This window comes from Lepidochelys kempii, chromosome 1, assembly GCF_965140285.1.
Source record: "Lepidochelys kempii isolate rLepKem1 chromosome 1, rLepKem1.hap1, whole genome shotgun sequence".
Taxonomy (NCBI): Eukaryota; Metazoa; Chordata; order Testudines; family Cheloniidae; genus Lepidochelys; species Lepidochelys kempii.
The window spans coordinates 313,069,032-313,092,743 of NC_136380.1; positions in this window are offsets into that span (position 1 = coordinate 313,069,032).

The following is a 23,712-nucleotide window of genomic DNA, read 5'->3' on the forward strand; positions in this document are numbered from 1 at the left end:
AAAGTGTATCCTGCAACTTAAAAGGGATTGTTATTGGAGGACACATATTGAAATTACTTTTAAAGTTGCACTGGTGTATTTGTATCTGTTAAGTACCAAGTCATGAAAATGTACCCAGCATTGCCAAGAGGTATGCATAACTTTTCACAGTCAAGTGTTTGTGTGTGCAAAAACCATTGATTTAACTATCTACACTGCATTTGCCCACACAAAATCCAACAGCACGGTTTGAGTAAACAAATGTAGACTGTGCACAAAGGTTTTGGACAGGCAAAAAGGTTGGTGTGAACTGCTACAGGCATGAAATATTACAATCACAAGTTTAGAGACTGCTTGTAAAATTTGGCCCAGTAAGTATTTAGATTTTGCTTATTTAGTAGCAAAAAAGGTAGCTCACCAGTGGATGTCAGTAATACAGTAATGCTGCTAGCAGGACTGGCTCTATGCACCAGCAAAGCAAGCACGTGCTGGGGACGGCACAGGGGTGGCATTCTGGGACACTCTTTTTTTTTTGCTCAGGGCAGCAAAAAACCTAGAGCCGGCCCTGGCTTCTAGTCACATTTTCATGAATATCCCGCTTTTGGCAAGATCATTCTTTATTAATAAGTTCAGTTCATTCTAATTAGTTGAGAATATTGTTATATATTACATTAGAAAACTTCTTGATTTTCAAATACAACTTTACCTTTGTCTTTCTATTAATGAATCATGCCAAAATTTCTCATTGCAGCTACAGCCATACTTTGTAAAGATATAAGCAACCTAAGTACTAAACTGCAAAAGGAGGGAAAAGACATTCTGACACTCAGGCATCACACTTCACCAAGGAGCGCAAACAACAAACTAGCTGATAGGAAATAAAATGGAAGTGAAATGCTGGGTGAGATGACACAGATGAATTATATGATGACACCTATACATAGTGAGTGTCTTCAGTGCACAGCCATTTATCAGAATGGATTGGATGAGTTCATAGAGCTCATGTTGAATATAAGGCACTGACATATGGGCCGATACACAGAAAAATGAACCTTGCAATCAAAGCTTTGAAGCTCCCCTTGGTGCCAGGAGAAGGTATTTATTTAGCTTTTCTGTGTTATTTCCAAAGTGTTTTGGCACAAATAAATTTTTGGAAGATCACCTGCCTTTTCAGACCTTGATTGTGAAGAATAACATTTATTCATTCAGACTGTTCTGATCCCCTAATGCTGTCTGTCTATTTCAATTTTTGCTCGGACATGCAGGTCACTGAAGGACATTTTTCTCAGCAGCCTTGCTTTTATACTGGTGGCTAGGAACCACACACATATTTTATTGTTTGCTCAATTGAATAAACCAGGAGTTATAGCATCAACAACATTTGCTGCTGTCTTGAGAGATCTTTGTGAGAGAGAGTAAGGATGCATTAATCAAATAGGAAATTTTCTGTAATGGTTTCTTCCCCTTGTAGACAATCAGGGCATTAATCTCCTCCAAAGACTGAGGCTGATTTTTGAGTATGCAAAAAAGTCCAATTACAGCCTGATTGCTACAGGCGATGCCTGGGTTTAACTGAAGGCAAAACTGCACCCAACGAACTCACACAACATGACTGTTGCATGTAATATGCCTTCAGTCAGAGCCCATTGATATGTATTTGTCATCACTGCCACAATGAGATAAAACAGTGAAGTATGGAGTCGGTAAGTGAGAAGATAAGCGTAACCAAAAGAGAGAGAGATGGGGGAAATGGAGGATCCATTCATGATGAATGTGAAAAAATGCTTAATTTCTAAGAATAAATTTTTAAAAATTTAATGAAAAATATGAAATAATAGGTCAAACAATGAAAATATACGTTCCAGAAAAAACAACTCAAATTATATTTGTTGCTATTCAGGAGATTCACACTGTTCATTATTATTGAATATTCAGGGTTGTGCTGGTACACATGAAACTAATTATGATTGTTGGAAGTTATGCAACTTTATACAAGAAGCAAATTATTTTTTTCTCTCTTTTTTTCATCATTTGCTATTCATTATTATCCAATTTAAAAAGTTCATCTGTGCAGCTAGGGAGCAAGAACAATACCTCAAAAGCAGGAACAATATAACAAATAATGAATAGTGGCCTATTTTCAAACAATCCATAGTCTGAAAATTATTCAACCAAACTATTCACCCACTACTTACCTCTAATGAATGCATTCACACTGAACATGCATCTGATGAAGTGTTCTAGCCCACGAAAGCTTATGCCCAAATAAATTTGCTAGTCTCTAAATTGCCACAAGGACTCCTTGTTGTTTTTACTGAACAGGACTGAATCACAAATGAGTTGTGGGGCAAGAATAAATATTTCTCGACTTGTAGGTTCAAAGAATGCTGTTTGACCACCTCTAATTTTTAAAAAGTCAGATGTAGGCAATTCAGCTTTTGCCATCAAAATTAATCCAAGATGTGCTTCATTGATGGAAGCAGCATTATGAACCCTAAGCAAAGCCCACTGAGCTCAAAGAAAAGAGTCCCACTGAAGTGAATGAGGCTTTTGATAAGGCTTTATACAAGTACTAATTAGGCTTGGAAGAATTTGATTTTTATTTTTTTATAATTTTGACAGATAATATCCATATTTATTTAAAGCATTTTTTAGATTTGTATTGATTTAAATTTTCACAGTTGTGGGAAATTATGGGGGCAGTCAGACAACATTTAATAGTAGACATTGAGATTCATGAGATTAAAGCTCTATAACTGTTGAAACACAAATTGTCAACATCATGTCAAAATACACAAAGTAAATATCCTTAAATCAAACTCTAATAAGTTTTCAAGCAGCATTTTATTTACTTTACCTACCTGTAAGTTTCAATTATTATTGATGGGAATATTTTTTGATAGTGTGTGTGCAGTGAAATCAACGTTTATCAACATGTACAAATAAAAATCTAATCATTCCTAGCTTAATAATAATATTTATAGGCATGAGAGAACCTGGTGGAATTTGGGAGTTTGCGCAATTTTTCAAGATTCATAAACCTTTTTTTCTCATAATTTTAAACACTGATTTTTAAGGGATGACTAATTTAAAAATATGTTTCTAAGTAAACAGTTGCCTGTCCTATGCATATTATAAAGATTCTCCACTTACATTTATTCTTGTAAGACTATCCATGAAATAAATATATAAAATGCACATATTTTGCCAAAGCCAAATGACACTGAAACCTCAGAAGAGTAGATGGTTCAAGTAAAAAAATTCAAACCTTGGCCTGGATCCAGATTTTGAACATCCCAGTGTCTGCAGATGTTTGGGGTCAGAGTTTTAGTTCAGGCCTATCACTACTAATATGTTTTGAGTTCTGTTCTAATCCCGACCCTAAAATGTTCAATTCTGGCTAAACCAGTTTTCCCATCTTTAAATTTGACAATGACTTTTTATATTCCTACATATTATAGTCAGAAGATCACACCCCACAATCAGTTTAATTAACATTAGACATACATACTTTTAAAAATCTTGAACAAATATTTGCATTATGTGATCAGGACAATTAAAATCCACATCTCCATTTGTATTTTACTTTTCACCTGTCCTTCATACTGTATTTTAGGAGAAAGGATTAGAAACAATTTTTCTTTTTCTTTTTTTTCTTTTTCTTTTTTTTTTTTGAAAGAGAGAGAGAGAAGGTGGGTGAGGTAATATCTTTTATTGGACCAACTTCTGTTGGTGACAGAGAAAAGCTTTTGAGCTTACAAGAATGTTTTTAAGACTCTTGTGTCCCACATTTATCAAATGTGATCACAACATATCACATTGCGTTTTGACATCTCAGGTTAAAAGATCTTATGCAAAAGCAGTTCCCTCTTTGTGGACGAAACACGATTTGCCGCATCTTGACATATGAAGATGCAAATGGTGCCTTTTGAGCCAACCCCTAAAGGTGGGCACTGATGCTAACAGTAAAGGATGTCAGCACAACAGGATATAGGAAATCAGTTTAAAGGAGGTAGTCAGACTGTGCTAAGACAACGCTCCCTTCTTGATATGAAGACAACAACCAGTCAGTGCAATCTACACTCAAAGAAAGCTTGCTTCTTACATTGCTAATTATCATGTAAGTAGATTCAGTCAAATCACTCTACTTAGCTAATTCATCATTATGAGGAAACTTAAAGTCAGCTAAAGTGACGCATTGCTTTGAACATTGCTGTGTAGACATCATACTTATCCCATTGCATGTAAAATGTGTGCAAACAGGAAGTTATGTACAACTATTTCAATTATTTTATAAGGTGATCAGGGCCACACAGAAGTTCATGTCAAAGGGCTGGATCTTTAGCTTCAGCTGAGATATGCTTAACACAGATAAAGTGTGAGAAGACAACACAGATTATTATCATCTATCTTTTCATTACTCCAGTCCTGGACCTCTCCGAGGTACTTTAAATCAGCCTCAGAAGTACACTAAATTATGCTCAGCTTCCCACAGTCCCAAAGGGTTGATCTAGTAGCCAGAGTTTGGTAAGGATTGATGCCCGGGTCATTCTCCCTGTAATGTTCCCTGTGCCAGCGGCCAATGAGAGGCCTGCACAGAGGCACTGTTCCTTATATCCCCTGGAGATTTCCATTACACAAGGAAGTCTTCAGGGAGCTGGTGAAATGTCATGAACCATCTAGAATTGGTTCGAGAATTGGGCCCGAAGTAATATAAGTTTGTGGCAATGGTGAAGAATCCTTTTTGCTTGCTGCAGAGGTTGTGATCCTAGAACTCCTTCTGAAATCTAACACATAGAATTTCTATCATTCATTGTATAGCAGCCTGCTAGAGAATCACCATTTTAACTTACAATTGGATCTTCTGAAGGTGATGCTAATAGTTGTATGTTCTCAAACTGCATTAAAATGTTAGGTATGAATGTAAAGTTCTGTTTCACGTTATATTTCAACTATAGCTTCCTGAAATTAATATTCCTTTTAACTGAAAAAAACCCCAACAACCAAGGGGATTAATTCCAATCCTATTGAAAGACTGAGTTGTAGATGAAGAGTGGGTGAACTTGGGGGGTCTCACAGTTCTTCTTAAAGTAATTAGTTTATCATAGATGTATTTTGGAAACCTCAGCAATTGAAAAAGCATTTTTCTGATCCAACAAAACCATAGACTAGCAAAAAATTGAACAAATAAACCAAAAGAGCCTCTTAAACAGAGCAAATCTTGCAAACAGTTAGACTACAGCAACAACATCCCTATCATGTAAGATAATGTTGACCCTAGTTAGCACTAACTGATGTGATCTCTGCTTCTACCAGATGTTGCTTCAGACATTTCTTGTTTATCTAATTTCAACTGGCAATTAATTCCTCTAGACTTCTCCCAACAGTTCCATGCATTCATGTTTCAATCTAATGCATATTTATTTCTGAAATAAAACAGTGCAAAAAAATTAAAAATAAAACACTTATGTTAACCACGATATTTCAAAATGACTTAAACATAACATGATCTTTTGGATTTCTCTTAAAATTGCAGTTGCTGTATTTTCATTTGGCCTACTCAAGAAATAAGATACTACTTAATGTGAGAAAGGGTATCACAATCTAACCTTTTATGAGAGTATTGAATGTCCACTGGTCAAAATGTTTTGCTATTACTTTTCTCTTAAAACAGTTTTTATATCCCCAATTCTTATCTTAAGAGATTCGGTCAGCTCCCTGACATAAAACATAAAACAAGGGCATTCCAGTAGACATACACTATAATGTAATCAATACCATCGTAAATTATTTTTGAATTATTTTAAATTTTCTACCAGTCAATGGAGGCTTGAGTACATTGTTGTCCAATCATTATCATGTAACATGTTTCACAGATATTACTGGGAAAACTCCTGTATCTAGACTATTTGAGATAACTGAATGTAGGAATATGTCCATAATATTCTGATTGTGTAAGAAATTAAAGTTTTTTCTTACAAGATCTCTTTTGATACAGTATTTGTTTGGAAAAGACTTCATCACAAATGAAGAGATTTAAGGTCACCAACCAGCACCAAAATCAGAAGGAAGCATTGGACGTATTTGGCGCATGTGCTCAGATACCAACACACAGACTCCCACATGAAGCTGTGAAGTGGAAACCAACTGGTCTGAGTAAACAAGAAGAACCCTTAGCAAGAAGAGCACAATAGTTGATCTCATTACCATAGAGCAAATAGAAACAGCAGCAAATGACAAAATGGAATGGAAGAGACTGTGTTCTGTCATGTGCACCAACATTGACGCAGGAAGGATGTTTATTTTTAATTGCCTGAAGCTTATTGATAAATGATGCATCATTTCTGTCTGTAGATACATGCACACAACTCATGCTGGTGTTGTACCAATAAAATAAAAACCAGCAGGATCTTATTAAAGGGAAAAAGGCAAAATACCACATTTATTGTGAATACAGAAAGAATCATAGTAAGCAGTTAGTTATAGCTATAACATTCCATTCAATCTCATATTTATTCTCACATTCATTCATACAAACACACACACACACACACACACACAGGTTCTGCAAGGTTGTTATCATAGTTACCAGCCTTAGAGTTGCTCATGCCAAGTCACTGGCCAGGTGGCCTGGACATGAGGAGGGAGCAGGGCCTTGTCAGATGCTCATCTGATGCTCCTGGAAGTTGGTTTGCAGAATCAGACCCCAAAGTTCTCACTTTTTAGAGTCTATTTTTATAGGAATTTCTTCCTATGCCAGTCTATGGGAATTGCTTCATCATGCTGTTGCTGAATCAATCAGCAGATAGCACATTCCTGATGGCTCCAAGATGTTATCTTGTTCTTTGGTTCTCCCATTCTTGAGGCTGTTGGGTGGATTCCAGTCTGCCCTCCGGGTGGGGTCCTCTGGTTATTTCCACTTGACGCCTTCTTCAGCCGATGGACACTGGATTCTTAGGCTGGCACCTCCCTGATCATTCAGTTATTATCCACACCAAGCATCCATCCACATACATCCTCTATCTCTATTTTAATCACAATTGTTAATACAACAAAAGGGTGGGGAGTCTCTGGGTGCTGTTTCTGTTGTTAGAGTATTGCTTTGAGTCTCTCTCTCTGTGAATTGCTTTGAGAACAGACTCTGTCCTAGAATGTACTAACACAATTAGCAGCTTGCAAGTTTCACACAGAGAGGGAGAGAAACAGTACCAAAAACCAAGAGACCTCTTAATTAGTAATACCCTGGAATTTAAACTCTGGGGAATCAAACTCATTTGTGATTTTAATACAGAACTTCTTTAATATGATCCAACACTGGCACATGATGGCATATATCACGTTGGTAGATGTGCAGGTGATTGACAGAGCCAGAAGAGTACCCAGAAGTCACCTACTACAGGACAGGCCCAACAAAGAAAATAACAGAACCCCACTAGCCATCACCTTCAGCCCCCAACTAAAACCTCTCCAATGCATCATCAAGGATCTACAACCTATCCTGAAGGACAACCCATCACACTCACAGATCTTGGGAGACAGGCCAGTCCTTGCTTACAGACAGCCCAGCAACCTGAAGCAAATACTCACCAGCAACCACACACCACAACCTCTAACCCAGGAACCTATCCTTGCAACAAAGCCCGTTGCTAACTGTGTCCACATATCTATTCAGGGGACACCATCATAGGGCCTAATCACATCAGCCACACTGTCAGAAGCTCGTTCACCTGCACATCTACCAATGTGATATGTGCCAGCAATGCCCCTCTGCCATGTACATTGGTCAAACTGGACAGTCTCTACGTAAAAGAATAAATGGACACAAATCAGACGTCAAGAATTATAACATTCAAAAACCAGTTGGAGAACACTTCAGTCTCTTTGGTCACTCCATTACAGACCTAAAAGTCACAATATTACAACAAAAAAACTTCAAAACCAGACTCCAATGAGTAACTGCTGAACTGGAATTAATTTGCAAATTGGACACCATTAACTTAGGCTTGAATAGAGACTGGGAGTGGATGGGTCATTACACAAAGTAAAATTATTTTCCCATGTTTATTCCCGCCCCCACTGTTCCTCAGACTTTCTTGTCAACTGCTGGAAATGGCCCACCTTGATTATCACTACAAAAGGTTTCCCCCCCCATCCCCGCTCTCCTGCTGGTAATAGCTCACCTTAAGTGATCACTCTCTTTACAGTACGTATGGTAACACCCATTGTTTCATATTCTCCGTGTATATAAAATCTCCCCACTGTATTTTCCACTGAATGCATCCGATGAAGTGAGCTGTAGCTCATGAAAGCTTATGCGCAAATAGATTTGTTAGTCTCTAAAGTGCCACAAGTCCTCCTTTTAATTTTACTAGGGACGTCCTAGAGAATAATAATATTGTGCTTGTAAACAAGATATTCTGAAGGATCTGTGGAAATGAAAACAAGCTGGTTTATTTCTTTATGATATGGATGGCATGGAGTGTAATCCTAGCTCCACTGGAGTCGATAGGAATTTTATCATTGATGGGAATGGAACTAGGATTTCACCCACAGATCTTCAGTAGGACAAAATAATAATTTTCTTGGACAGAGCCATTCCCCAGGACATCTCAGCTGTGGTCTGATGTAAGTTAAGTACTTGGAAAAGGGAGACAGAGAAAATTACTCAGCAAGAGCCCATCTCTGCATGAAAAACTAACGGATTATTCTGTATTTGATGACTAACATATCGCAATTGGAATCATTTCCATTTGTGTTGATATGGGTCTCGTGTGAGAATTTAGAGAACATTAGCTGCAAGATGCAAGATTAGCTGCAAGATGCAAGTATTGTTAATTATTTAATATTATTAATTTTCAAGCTCTAATTTGATTTTTCAAATTGCTGGCACTGGATGAAAGAAGCCCAGTAGTCCACTCCCCCTTTGGAAAGTCTGGGTTTCTCTCTTTTGAAATCAAGTTGATTTCCATTATTGGTTAGTTTCTTTTATAACCTCACTATTGAAACCATTTACTGCCATGCACTTTCTGTGTAGAAATATGGTTGATGATATGAGACTACCCAATGTACCCCTTTAGGTGCAGTTGTTCACCTCCTTGTCCTAAACAGCTGTGCCTTTTTAACAGCAGCAGCAGCTGCTGCTTCCTCTTTCCTCACTTCTTTTTTGCTGTTCATTTCTCCTTTTGTGAACACTGTAAAAGTACCATTCATTCATATTGTTTTTTTTCATATCATCTTATGATATTAATAAGAACACAAGGTTGATGCCTGCACAATTTTGTGGGTCACCTTCATAATCTCTATGGTTATTTAAATATTGATACTTTATTACTGTTCTTCTTTCCCATTGGTTCAGCAGTTCATACTTCCTATTGCTTTGTTCTTACGCATCCATCCTACCTGTGTGCCCTTCCTTTTGGCTGTCTTTTGTTACTGCACCTTATCTATCTTCGGCTCTGGTCCTTTGAGTTGTCCCAGGCAGACAGACTTCCACTGATTTTAATAAGGCTCTGGGCAGGCACAAGTGGAACAACTTGCAAGATTTTGAAGTTGTGGATAAACGTGCAGACCCTTAGCTTGTAAGCACCACATAGCAGCACAAACTCTTATTTATCCATAAACACAATGTACAGCTATGGCATTGCAGAAATAATACTGCTCAAAGTGAGTTGCAATCCAAAGTAGATTGTAGTTGTACCCATCAGGGAAAGACATTTTCTTTAATTCTTTTTTATGTCAAGACTCATTAAAATACTTAATAATAAGTGCTTTTCCAAGATGTTGTGGAAAGTGATAACCAAGGGGATGGAAAAGATACTCCGATTCCCATGGCTCATAATTAGCTGGTGTTTAAATCAGACTGTAAAGTAGATTAGACACGGTGTCTGTCTGCTAGTGTAAAGTAAACTGGATATAGCAACTAACAAGTAAAGAGCAACAAAACAAGAGAAAGGAAAAATGAAAACTTAGAAAACTTACCTGCCTCCCATAAATCAATTATTAACCTTAGCTAATTACTTTCTTGCGGCAAACAATTTATTACTTGGATTTGCCGCCCCCCCCCCCCCCCGTGCACTAATTGCTCAAGAACATCTCACAACTCTTATAAACATGTTTTTGTTGATAATTCTTTTAATGAATATGGTTGAGGAATCGATTTTTCATACACTCACCAACCAAAGAATCTATCAAAAAGTCTATATTAAGAATGTGATCTTCAAGCTGTATGATTAGTCACCAAAGTCACACGGTATGATTTCTGCTCAGTTCTTGGCTTATTTAACCCTTTATAAACAGGAAGTATGCCTGAAGTAATCGTCTGGGCATTGACTCTCTCTGGGAGAGAGCAGGGAGAACTTTGGTATGTGAAATAGAGCCAGAGTTAAGCAAGCCTCTGAAATGTAAGGACATTTTAAATATTTACCTGTCACCTTTAGCTCAGTGAAGAGTATATATTTAGCTGCATGGCATAGGTGGATCCCATCCCATATTTTAAAAGACCTGCATTTCATCCTGACTGATGGAGACAGAAAAATAAAGGCTATCCGGCTGATTAGCAGACATTTCCTTTTCTACTGTCAAGTAATGCATCTACAGAGAGGGTCAGTTGACAGCACATAACTCAAACATGCCTATCTGTACATGAATGCAGAAATTCACACACACCTATCTATTTAGGCATAAACAAAATTCCCCAAACAGTTGTGTGAACAAAACCCATTTATACTAACATTCTAGAAAAAGTGACTAAAACAGAATGAACATGATCAGACCAAACAATGGCTAAGGTGTGAATAATGTATCTCACTATTTGGCCAGCTCCGTTTTTAATCCAAAAGCGAGATTCAGAAGAGAGAGAGACCCAAAGGTACTACTGAGAAGTAGTTCTAGAGATAGACAAGAGCAATTTTACAATAATATAATAATACTAATAATTAATATAGTCATAATAGAATTGAATGAACAAAAAGTTAAAAGGCCTTCATCATAATTACATTAAATACTACTCACTGACATATAATAGATGAAACTTACAAATGAAAGAAAAGTCAAATAGATACAGCTATCAAAGTTTATATCATCTCATGAAAATTCAAACATTATTCAAAATCAGGGACAGTAGTTTTCTAATTTATCATCAAACAAATCACATCTTCATTTTTATTCACATCTTTATTCACATCTTCATTTTTCTTAGATTGTGCCAGAAAAAATATAGTACCATCTTAGCCATAAAACATATTTTTCTCCCTTAACAACCATAAACAAAACCATAGCATTTGTTCACAGGGCAAAAAACAGTCTTTTATTTCCTCTTCTGTGCCTGTGTTCTCTGGGATATATATCATGAAAGATATGTATAACTTCTTCCATTGAAAATATAACATGGTAGCACATCATTTTCAAATTTCATGCATGTCATAGACTTAAATTCTGATAGGGCAAAAAATTACGACCGACGTATCATAAGGATAACTGAAGACATGATCAGGATTCTTATGTTGCGCACACTGATGCTTGCAGGGAGGCAACAGGCCAGGTGGGGATCCTGTCTTTGCTCAACTTGAATATGGATATTCTGGGACATGTCATCCAGGAACCATATGACTGTGAGCTCAGACTATAAGGGAGGTTTCTGGGTTAGTCTGGAGAAAAGAGTGGAAAGACAATACCTACAATGAAGTAATCAGGCAAGAGAGCTGAGTAAATAGCCTGGGGAAGGGCTGTGAATTATGGATGTAAAAGTTAAGAGTTAATAAGTGAGGTGCCATTAGCTGGTGTTTGAGAATATGCAGCATTTCAACTAGATTTTGAAGGACCAATAAAACAGTTTGTGCTGAATACTGCAAGTGGATTCTCCATGCACTTCTTAAAAGGCCCAGGGAAATGAGTGAAGGAGGAGGCTGTGGGCAAAAAGAATAAAGAGTTTGTGATGGGAACCAGGCACACACTTCAAGTTTGGGGCCCACGGCTGGATCTCACATCAGTGTCATAGGTGCTGGAACTAGGGGTGTGGAGGGTGCTGCTGCACCCCCTGGCATGAAGTGGTTTCCATTAAAAACAGGGTTTACAGTTTGATTCAATGGTTCTCAGCACCTCCCCCCCCAAAAAAAAGTTGTTCCAGCACCCATGGTCAGTGTGAAAGAGAGCCCCCTTTTCACTCCTGCGTCAGTACAGGAAAGGCCAGCGCTGACCCTAGTGGAGAAAGGATTCCTGAACTGTGCGGCCTGGAGAGTGAAAACTACTTCTATTATTAAGCAACTCTTTGTCAACAGGAGTAATGAACTCCCTTCTCATCAGGGAGAGACTGTGGAGCATATGAAAACTGAGGCAGAGACATGTGATCTGAGCTGGAAAGGTATGATTCCATTACATGGATGAATCTCTGATGCAGGAGAAATAGGTGTAAGTTTTACTGTCATTGTGTTTATCTATAAGAGATTTTTATATTGAACCTATCACCATAGAGGTAAGCACTTCACATCATTAAAGAGGTCTTCTGTGATTGTACACAAACTGCCCTTGTGCATGAATCTTTGCCCCAATGGCAGAACTCCCATTGACTTCAATATGGTCACAATCTCATGTATGGTTTCAGAGTAGCAGCCGTGTTAATCTGTATTCGCAAAATGAAAAGGAGTACTAGTGGCACCTTAGAGACTAACACATTTATTTGAGCATAAGCTTTCATGAGCTACAGCTAACTTCATCAGATGCATTCAGTAGAAAATACAGTGGGGAGATTTATATACATCGAGAACATGAAACAATGGGTGTTACCATACACACTGTAGTGTATCTGACAGAGATTGGAATTTGGTCTAAAGCATCTATCTCAAAGTCTGATTCATCCCGCCCAGATGCTGTCATCCAAGAGTTAAGGATCAGTTGAATAAACATTTATCAGCTCAACATTTCTTCATAATTCTGCAAATCCTCATCATACAGTAAATGTTGAAAAATTCCACCAGTTAAAATATGTAGGAAATTACATGAAAAATAAATAATTTTGCAATGAACGAATTGTGCAGAGTGAAAGTGGTAAGTTGTGAAGGCTTTTTATGATGGGCCTGACTCCATGACCTTGGAGTGGAGAAGTGCATTCATTGTACACACTGATTACCTCCAGGCGGATGTAGCAGTTAGAGATGAGCAGTATTGCCATGAGTCAGACCCAAAAAATCATGAGATTTGCTTAAAAATCATGAGAATTTGAGAAAAAAAATATGTGTGGGAGTTTTATTTGTTTTTTGAACATTTAGGTTTCATTCAAGCCAAATCTTCAGGTTGTTTGCTGCATCCAGGAGGGATAAGTAACCTATTTATCTTTTGTGGAACATTTACAAAAGAATAATTTGCTGTATGATCATTTCCAGTACAACAATAATTGAGAGATGGATTTTTTTAACTACTCAAAAATCAGTTAGAATCATAGCTTCAGAAAGGAAAACATACTTTGTAGCTTGTGAGCACTGCAATGCATTTCGACTGTTACCATCTGGAGCAATCAATTCAGCTCATTTAATATGCCTGCAGTCCAAATGAAGAGCAGATATTTCACTTCATTTAATCTAAAAAAAAAATGGTTCTTCTTTATAGTATAGTGTTTTCATCATTCTCACATTCATTTATTTTTATTAATTATTATTATAATAATCTCTCTCAACCTGCAGGGCCTAAATGTGGGAAAACACAGCATGATAAAGAACCAAAAAGAAGGGCACAAAAATGCCATTCATATAGGAAACTTAAAGTGTTGTGGGATTCACTCTGTTAGTGTAAATGACTCTTCTTATAATACCAACAGAAGTTGATCCAATAAAAAAAATTACCTCACCCACCTTGTTTCTTTCTATAATCCCAGTTTAATGATTTTGAATTTCTGATGTACATTATTTTCAGCAATGAGACTTGGGGGCATGAGTGGGATCACAAATGTGTGTGGAACGTAGTTACCTTGGGTTTAAAATGAAAGAAGGGACATTTGGGGGTATAACAATATATGTCAATTAATGTTGCCAAATATATGATTACAGAAATGTTTCCCAAATCTGAATGTCAAGGACTATGAAAAGTTTCATGAAGTTACTTTATTCTTGGGGAACATAGGAATAAAAACTAATGATTAAACAAAAGGTAACTGTTGGGTCATAATTATATCATCACATTTATAATTTAAAAAAACAGGAAGTATATGCTTTACAGATACCCTTGTTACACACGTAGAATGTGGAGGCACTCTTAAAGATCATGGCAATGCCTGAAGTTCATGTCATGCCAACCTATTGCATTGAGAAAACACATAAGGCTTCTGGCAATGACAGTGATCATCTACAATGGTACTGATTGAGCCAGTCATTTCCAGCAATTAATATTTATAGATTGGAGCTATTAGTGGGCGTCTTTATCTACCAAAATGTTGCCTTGGGCACTGGATTCCTAAACAGATACAGTTAGTACAAATGCTGTAAAAGGATAATGAAGTGATTTTTTTGTTCACTTTAAAGATTTATATTTTTTTGTTCACTTTAAAGATTTACATATTGATTATTGATCTCAAAACTGAGGAAAGAGCAATTGTTTAACACATGTGTGCGTGCTCACACACACACACACACACAATACCCTAAGGTGCCACAAGGACTCCTCGTTTTTTTTGCTGATACAGACTAACACGGCTACCACTGAAAACTGATACATGGAGTTAGTTAGGACTCTAATTTAAATGTTGATTTCAGAATTTTCTTGTAACTTTCTAAATGTTTCAATTGTTCACCCACTAAAATACAGATCTGCATACTGAGTGTCCTTTCTGGTATCTGGAGAGGAGTACAAGAGATGCAGCTGCCACAATCATTCATGTTAGCATGGTAATCTTGGCTGGAACTCATTCCTCAGACTTATTTCATTATGCATCAAGAGGCCATATGTTATCATGATGAAAATACTGCAGACTCAGAGAAAGTACCAAACAGTCACTTAATACATAAGAGCTCTAACAATTATTCTTGTCATAAGAACAGCATTCACACTGAAAAGGCCAAATCTTAGTTTCATGAGTAGTTTCCATGAAGTCGATAGGACTATTTGTGAGTATAAGGCAAGTAGTATTTGGATCTTTGTATCTACATAAGATCTTATATTTAGCGCTTATCCAGCACCTTTTATCCATAGATCTGAAAGTGTTTTACAAGAGAGGCTAGTATCACTATCCCCATTTTACAGATGGAGAAATTGAGACAAGAGTGGCAATGCGGTTTGTCCAGAGTCATGCAGCAGGATAATGGCAGAGCCAGAAATAGAACCCAGGTCTCCTGAGTCCCACTCCAGTGCTGTATGCAAACTATCCTCCATAAATACACACTATTGGTCAGTGATTGCTTTATAAATATTGTATAGATTGTCCTAATATTTCAATCAGGACATTATTAAAAGGTTCAAAGTGCTACTGCTGACAATTTTGAAAATTTAGAAAACACACATGTATTTTATTTGACAATTCATACTGTCTGTCAAATATTTTTGCTTTTAATTTTACGCACAATTCTAAATCCACAGTATTTTATGGCATATTTTCTCAGCTTGATTGAATAGGGATACAAGGGGTGACTGCAACAGATAGAAAATTGGAAAAATAGGGGTGGTGTTTTGTTTTGTTTTGTTTTGTATGTGCAGTAGAGGCTCTGGCATATGTTTCACGTCTTGAGAATGAATGTGATCTACCAATGTTAAAAGCAAATCAGAATCAGCATGAAACAGAAGACGCACTGTTGAGAATAAAGCAAACTGATAACAACTGTCCAGTAGTTAATGAAAATGGATGTAAAAGAAATGAACAACAGAGAAAGAAATAACACAAGGAAGCCTGCTCAGACAGAGGCTCAAAAATGAAATAGAATTGTTTATTTTCTTAATTTGGCAACCTACTGTAAAATAGATGATAAACTTCACACACACTAATACTGTAAACAAAGGGAAAATATATTTCATTTTTAAGTTATCCTATATATAACACTGACCTCTGTTCTAGAGTCTTCTGTTAGGAATATTCCTCCCTTTCATCACATTAAATACTTATTTCCTCCCTGTATCTATCAACTACTGTGGATTTGCCCTAAAAATGTATGGAGCAAGAGCTATTAAGGTTTTTTTAATAGTAATTCAAATTGAGAATCTGTTTCATAAATTTCTTTTTAGCTATTCCAATCCTTTTTTTAATTGTTCAAGCTTGTCACCTCATGTGTCTCTCCAAACTTGTTATGAATGTAATTACAATAAATTACTTGAAAAAAAGACATTATTTAGAAGTGTGTTATAGTTATCCAGAAACAGCTAGTTTTGTTTTAAGTATAGCTATTTAAAAGTAAAATTCTCAGCGGTAGCGGGCATTAAAACTGAAATCCATTTAGCTCTAATGACTCCTGTTTCATGTGAACTTCCTGTTTCTTCAGCATAGTAAAGGGAAAACAGGTTTTCTTTCTCTCAGCATACTGAGCATATAATGTCACCTTATTTATCAAGTCTTCAGTATCCTGAAGAGAAATGTGTACCTTGGTTTGCCCCTTGGCTTATTATTTTATTGCTGCTGGAAACTAGAGGGAAAGAGAAATAATAAAATAATTCACTCCAATAGTCTGCTAGGTATTATAGAAATACTCTGCTATAGCTGCTCTCTGGTGCTCAATCTTTTCACCCTTCAAATGACAGTGTGTGGTTGGAATTTCTGCCCTAGCCAATACAGAACCATGCCACTCTGATAATTAGGAGGAGAATATAGATGCATTATCAACTAATTGTAGGGAGAGAGTACCTTTCTAAAATTACTCTTAAAATGTTAGAAAGACAAGCTGTGAGGTAATATCTTTTATTGGACCAATGTCTGTTGGTGAAAAATACAAGGTTTCAAGCTCTTCTTCAGGTCTGGAAAGATACTCAGAGTGTTACTCTGAAACCAGCTAAATATAAGGTGGAGCAGATTGTTTAGCATAAGTAATTAGCAGATACTATAAGAGACTATTCAAGGCAAAAAAGCCAGTTAACGCCTTTGCAGTCATGGACAAAAAAAAGGGTTACTGATTTTTGCAATAAGCTATAAATACAGTGTCTTTGTTAAATCCATCACTTTTAGTGCCTAGCAAAATTATGAATTTAAACTTCCAGGCTCATCTTTGGAAGGTGTGCAGGTTACTTCTGAGGATGAGGACTGAGAGATCAGCTATGGAGTGATTGGTTTGTGAAAAGTGTTCACCTATGGGTGAAACGGTGTTTTTGTCTTTTTTGTGTGCAAGTTAATTCAACAGAATATGATTGTTTTGTTTTGTCAAGGTTCCTCCCCCACTCTGAACTCTAGGGTACAGATGTGGGGACCTGCATGAAAAACCTCCTAAGCTTATCTTTACCAGCTTAGGTCAAAACTTCCCCAAGGTACAAAATATTACACCCGTTGTCCTTGGACTGGCCGCTACCACCACCAAACTAATACTGGTTACTGGGGAAGAGCTGTTTGGACGCGTCCTTCCCCCCAAAATACTTCCCAAAACCTTGCACCCCACTTCCTGGACAAGGTTTGGTAAAAAGCCTCACCAATTTGCCTAGGTGACTACAGACCCAGACCCTTGGATCTTAAGAACAATGAACAATCCTCCCAACACTTGTACCCCTCCTTTCCTGGGAAATGTTGGATAAAAAGCCTCACCAATTTGCATAGGTGACCACAGACCCAAACCCTTGGATCTAAGAACAATGAAAAAGCATTCAGTTTCTTACAAGAAGACTTTTAATAAAAATAGAAGTAAATAGAAATGAAGAAATCCCCCCTGTAAAATCAGGATGGTAGATATCTTACAGGGTAATTAGCTTCAAAAACATAGAGAACCCCTCTACGCAAAACCTTAAGTTACAAAAAAGATACACAGACAGAAATAGTTATTCTATTCAGCACAATTCTTTTCTCAGCCATTTAAAGAAATCATAATCTAACACATACCTAGCTAGATTACTTACTAAAAGTTCTAAGACTCCATTCCTGGTCTATCCCTGACAAAGACCAGCATATAGACAGACACACAGACCCTTTGTTTCTCTCCCTCCTCCCAGCTTTTGAAAGTATCTTGTCTCCTCATTGGTCATTTTGGTCAGGTGCCAGCGAGGTTACCTTTAGCTTCTTAACCCTTTACAGGTGAGAGGAGCTTTCCCCTGGCCAGGAAGGATTTCAAAGGGGTTTACCCTTCCCTTTATATTAAGACATGTTTAATTCACATAGTTGTTATAGAAGCATTTAGTGCACTGGATGGCAGGCACCACATGTTGTGATAGGCATGTGTAAGGTGCGTTGAGGAGAGTATTGATTATCTCGGCAATGGAGAAATGCCTGCAGGTTTTGCATCTGTTGTTCTGGCAGTGTCTGATGCAGCTTTGATTTGGTCTGTTCTGGCCTGTGGGGAGTTTGCTTCTGATTATGAGCTTAGAGGGAAGGGGGAGAGTATTTGAAGGACAGAAGAGGGCGGGTCAGGAAAAATTTCTTTCAGAATATCACCCGTCAAGTATGGGTTGTAATTTTTTAATGATACCCTGTAGAGCTTCCAGTGTGGAGAAAATATCTCTAGCTCAGCTTTATTAAGCACCCACCTAGACAACATGAGCCAGTTCCAGAGCTGCTGTAGATTCACTGATTCACACAAGCTCAGTATCTAGACTCTAAGGGAATACAAACTTGGTCATGAATTTGAGGAAGATCCTACTTATTGTCTAAGGAAAACACACCATTTCAAAAATATGCTTTTTTGAACAGAGAGGCTATCTTGAAAACATCCTCTGTGGATCTAATTTGCACTGCAATGCAGAAAATGGGGAGAACTATTTTGGAGATATTTTGCTATGGGCTGGCAAATCTTCTTTAAAGTCAATATTAAAAAGTCTGAACTTTCTAGCAGTTACCACGTATAGTGATTCCCATACTTTCCTCACTAGTGTTATTTCTAGGCAAGCCTAACAAATTCTTCAGAGAAACTAAAACAAACAAACAAAAAACCTAGAGCTGGTCAGAAATTTTCCAGCAGGACATTTGGAAAATGCTGGTTCATGAAAATTGATCTATTCTTCAGGACAGAAACAAGGCAGCTTTATGATGGAAACCTGCCAGGTTGGCCGTTTCTCTAGCTCCCCAACAGGTGAGCTGCTGAGGAGCTTGGGAGAAAAAGGGTTTTCAGGCTCCCCACAGCACTACTGAGTGGACAGACGGGGATCCCAGGGAGCATATTTTCTTGTGGACCACCAAACCATTCCTAATGCCTTGAACAAAATATTGCAGCTTTCAACTTATGCCAGAAAATTCAAGTTTTTGGCTTTTTGACCCAAAATTTCTCATGGAACTTGAATTCCGTTTTCTGGCCAGCTCTAAAAAACCCAGCTATCTATGTCATTTGTCAGTGGGGATAAATTTTCTTTCTGATCCTCAGGGGTTACCCCTTTTCCTTCTTCAGACATATTAAGATATCTTATAATCATCTAGACATAATGGTGCTTCTGGTCCCATTGAACAATTATACTCATCATCAACTATCAGAATAAGGAGGGGAAAGTCTCAATGGAAGCACCTGCTGGCCTTTGAAATGGCCAATTCCCATGGCAGGGTACCACAGGGACAGAGTGGGATCAGGTCATGAAGCAGGTCTTCTCTTCCATGGCTGGTCCTGCTAAAGCCTCACCCTGGTAAATCTGAGTGGCACACTTATTAACATTGATGTATGTCACATCAGCACTAAAATATCCTTTTTTATATTGTCTGTAGGAAAACAGTGATTTTCAATAAGTTTTATGTGCAGTTATACCATACTGTTTAAGTTATGGGGTAGGCTTCACTTTAATTGGCAACCATTTGTGCATAGTTTTTCTTTTAGTAACACCCACTGAGAAACTTCCGGATGTATTTTCCCTTAGTGGTTTTGTCCTCCATTTAGCTAACACTGATTTCTTTTCCCCCTGTATTTCTAATGAAGCAGAAACCAACCCAGCTTCCTTTTGTTTACACTTTTGCCTATACATTAGCAATATCAAAAATAGTCAAAGGAATGCACACAGCTTTGAGATGAATGTTAGTGAATGTTAATGAAGGGCATGCCAAAAAGGGGGAGAGATCATGGGGTTTGATGGCTCATATAAACATGCTCACGGTTCTTTTTAAAAAGTTATTTCTTAATGAAATAGGATTATACTTTTATATATATGTTTTTAGAAACAGGAAGACATTTACCACTAAACTATAATGTTCTTCAGATAACCACTTTTGGGGACTTAGTAAGTTCAGTGTTTCCTCTTTTGCACAACACTGAGAGCGGAACTACTCACAAGTATGGATTACTGATGGGAAATCCAGAGAATTTTTGTGGTTCCACAAAACCACAAGAATGTTTTTGAAAGCCAATATTTACAAGGAGACTAAAACGTCTAAAAGGAGCCCAACCCAGAAAGTTGTACAAAGTTGGGAATTCAAGAACCCCGGAAGATTTATAGGTTTACATGTTCAGAATCTCACAAATCTAAGGGCAGATCTTAGAATATAAGAATATGGAAAGCAAACGCAAGCTAAATTGCTGTAGCAGTAGTAAATGAAACCAAAATTTCGCCCAGATTTGCAGATAGCCAAGAAACTTCAGATATGCTAATATATCTTATAATTATACTAAATAGGAAAGCTCTTCCATACATCTTTTAAATTATTATTCAATTATATTTTAATAAATTTTAGATTATTATTTACCTCTAACCAAAATTAAATTGGATTTGTTTGCCATCCTTGCAGATGTAGTTTTATGCTTTATTAAACTCAGAAAAATTAACTGTCAAAAGACCAAAACAGTAGCAAATAGTAACAGCCATTGTAACAAAGTTAACAAACTTCATTGACATATTTTAGGAGCTCTTGTGAGCTGCCAGTCTAAGTGGGATAGATATTAGTTTCTAATATGGTAATTAAAACTAATTTTGTAACATGGCATCACAGAACCGTAGGGTTAGACAGGAACACAACGGTCATCCAGTCTAACTCCACATATTGCCTCGAATCTGTCTGTCCATGCAGCTTTTATTGTCATTAGAGTTTCATCATGAATCAGGAAACGTTTATGGTAATATGAAAACCAGATACATCCCCTGTGATGTTCCCCTCTGGTGGTATCTGGATTGGTGATCTGCTAGACCACTGCAATCCCTGACTCTGGGAACCAGCCTTACCCTGTTCTGCTGTGAGAACCCCCAATCCTGGGCTGTTCACGCACAGCCTCTGGCATGTAAGTTGCTCCCAGCTACTTGCAAGCAAATTACACTAGCCAATATCTCCAGTCCTAGACGCAAGCCTAGGAACCTCCATCTTGCAGTGTCCAGTTATGCCTGCTGCGCACTACAAGCTTATATAAGTTCGTCAATTTAACAAAGAAATTGATATGTACCAGGCTTGTTCTCCCAAGGGGAGTCTCTGACACACTGTAAATCAAATGCACTGCTTCAGGTAGAATAAACAAACAGATTTATTAACTATAAAGGTAGATTTAAGTGATTATAAGTCAAAGCATAACAAGTCAGACTTGGTCAGACGAAATAAAAGCAAAAATCATTCTAAGCTGAACTTAACACTTTCAGTGTCCTTACAAACTTAGATGCTCCTCACCACAGGCTGGCTCTTCAGCCAGGCTCTGCCCTTTAATCAGTAGTTAAGATGCTTGGTGGTGGTGGTGTCTGTAAATGTAGGTGGAAGAGAGAGAGCATTGCAAAATGTCTCTCCCTTTTATCATGTCCTTTCTTTCCTCTTGGCTTTGCCCCTCCCCCTCCTCCCCCCTTCAGAGTCAGGTTAGCATTACCTCATGGCAGTTCCAAACTGGCCAAAGGAAGGGGTGTGACTCCCTGGAGGGTCTAACAGATTATTTTGTTGCTGACTAAACCAATGTTCATTGTTCCTGTGAGGCTGGGCTGGGTCTGTCCCATCCATGCCCTAATGAGGTGTGAACTGCCTGTCTGCTCTTGGAGAGTTTTTACCTGGGCTTGCTTTAAGCCACGAGGATACATTTTCAGCCTCATAGCTATATACATTAAATTATAATCTATAACATTACTGTAACAATTACTAAAACATCACTATAACAACCATGCCCAGTGCATTATGAGCCTTCCAAAGACACCCAACATGACAAACTTTGCATTGGATACCACACAATCATTTTATAAAGATAAACATGGGGGTGTAGGGTGTTCCCCCAAGGTACACAGCGGCACATCCCCGTCAACTCATATTAACAGTTCCCATGGGCTATAACGCATGAAATGAACCAGGACTTTAGGATCAAATATTGGAAATCATTACACTGATGAGTAGGCAACTGAATGTTTTTTAAACTTGTAGATTCTGATAACATTTTGAAAAGGGGGCTTATAGATAGACTGAATAGGACTATGTCCTTGTTACCTTACTCAGGTGTGTAGTTACTCTGAGAGTAAGGAGAACAAGATTTGTTCCGTATTTCTATAAGATGGTAAAATAAAACATAAAATTATTAAAAGCTATTTTCATGTATGACAAATATTGTAGCTGTCCTTAAACTTCCAATTTACCAACACAAGGCCAGATTCTGCTTAACTTTTTTGTGAATATCCCTATTCTTGTATGGTTCACTTTAGGGCTATGCACTAAATGGGAGATAAGAGATTTAGGACCATTTGCTGAGGGTGCCATCTGGCCTTGTCACCTGTCTGTACAGTGAGTGGGAGCACAGCTGGAGTAACTGTTCTCCAGGTTAGAGGAAAGTGTACTATGCGGATGGTGACATTATAAGCACACAGGGACAAAATCAGAAAGGCTAAGGCACAAAATGGTTAGACCTAGAAAGGGACAGAAAAGGCAGTAAGAAAAGATTCTATAAATATATTAGGAGGGAGAGAAAGACCAATGTATGTCTGCTACTTGACGGGGTAGAGGAGCTGATAACAGATGACATCAAGAAAGCTGAGGTGTTTTGCTTCACTCTTCACTAAAAATGTTAATTGTGACCAGACACTTAACACAGATAATATTAACAAGAAGGAAGAAGGAACATAAGCCAAAATAGGGAAAGAACAGGTTAAATAATATTTAACTAAATTAGATGTATTCAAGTCAGCAGGGCCTAATGAAATTAATCTTAGGGTATTTATGGAATTAGCTGAAGCAATCTCAGAACCATTAGCAATTATTTCTGAAAACTCATGGACAGGTGAGGTCCAAGAGGACTGTAGCATGGTGAACATAATACCTATCTTTAAAAGGTGAAACAAAGTGGACACAGAGAATTATAGACCAGTCTGCCTAACTTCAGAACCTGGAGAAATACTGGAACAAATTATAAACAATCAATTTTTAAGCATTTAGAGCATAAGATGATAATAAATAACAGCCAACAGGGATTTGTCAAGACCAAATCATGGCAAACTAACCTAATTTCCTTCTTTTATATGATTACTGGCCTAGGGTTGGGAGGAAGCTGTAGATGTGATATAGCTTAAGTTTTGTAAGGCTTTTAACACAGTTCCACATGATATTCTCATAGGCAAAATAGGAAATTGTGGTCTAGAAGAAATAACTCTAAAATAAGTGTATAACCGGCTGACAAACCATACACAAAGAGTAGTTTTCAATGGTTCACTGTCAAACTGGAAGGATTTACCTAATGGGGTCCTGCAGAGGTCTATCCTGGATCCAGTACTTCA